At 45.9% G+C, this 856-nt stretch overlaps 1 protein-coding gene across 1 annotated transcript in view; it reads left to right on the forward strand.

Annotated features, from left to right (window-relative positions):
* The window catches only part of manba (mannosidase, beta A, lysosomal), a 16,690-nt gene that overhangs the window by 436 nt on the left and 15,398 nt on the right, over nucleotides 1-856 (forward strand). The window lies entirely within an intron of this gene.

The following is an 856-nucleotide window of genomic DNA, read 5'->3' on the forward strand; positions in this document are numbered from 1 at the left end:
ATTGAAAGTTCCAGCAGCAGTTTTAGCGAGAAAAGAAATAAAAAAAAATAGATAAAAAGACAGTATAAAGACAACAAAATAACAATAAGAACAACAATAAGAACATTCGTCAAATAAACAAAGAAAAGACCATAAATTGTTATTAAAGTGTCAGTGTTTTAGTGATAAAGTGACCAGGTGTGAATTTAAGTCCAGGTGTGTGTGTGTGTAGGCTATGTATATATGTATGTGTGTATGTATGTATGTATGTATGTATGTATGTATGTGTACTGTATGTATGTCTGTATGTATGGTAGTATGTTATGTTGTATTTCCTCTCTGCCCTATTTCCTCCTCCCCCCTAGTGAGGAGTTGTATAGTCTGATGGCATTAGAGACGAAGGAGTCCTTGATCTGTTGGTCCGGCACTTGGAAGGAGCAGCCTTCCACTGAACCGCTCCTCTGGGTGCTGATGACGGTGTGCAGGGGTGGGCTGGCATTGTCAGTAATGTCCAGCAGTTTGTCCAATGTCGTCCTCTCTGCCACGTCACCAGTGAGTCCAGCTTCATGCCGACCACAGATGCTGCCCTCCCCTGATCGTTTTGTCTCCTCCTTGGGTGTCCTTCTTTGATATGCTGCACACCACCCAGCACACCACAGTGTAGAAGAGGACACTGGTGACCACAGACTGGTAGAACATCCACAGCGTTTGATGAGTGGTAAAGGAGCGCAGCCTTCCGAAGGAAGTACAGCCGGCTCTGTGTCTTCCTGTACAGGTGGCTGGTGTGTGTTGTCCAGTCCAGTTGGCTGTCCAGCCACAGCCCGAGGTATTTGTAGGATTCAACTGCCTCCACCTCAACTCCCTCTAGCAGGACCGG

This window comes from Etheostoma spectabile, unplaced genomic scaffold (assembly GCF_008692095.1).
Source record: "Etheostoma spectabile isolate EspeVRDwgs_2016 unplaced genomic scaffold, UIUC_Espe_1.0 scaffold314, whole genome shotgun sequence".
In the NCBI taxonomy this organism is placed as follows: Eukaryota; Metazoa; Chordata; class Actinopteri; order Perciformes; family Percidae; genus Etheostoma; species Etheostoma spectabile.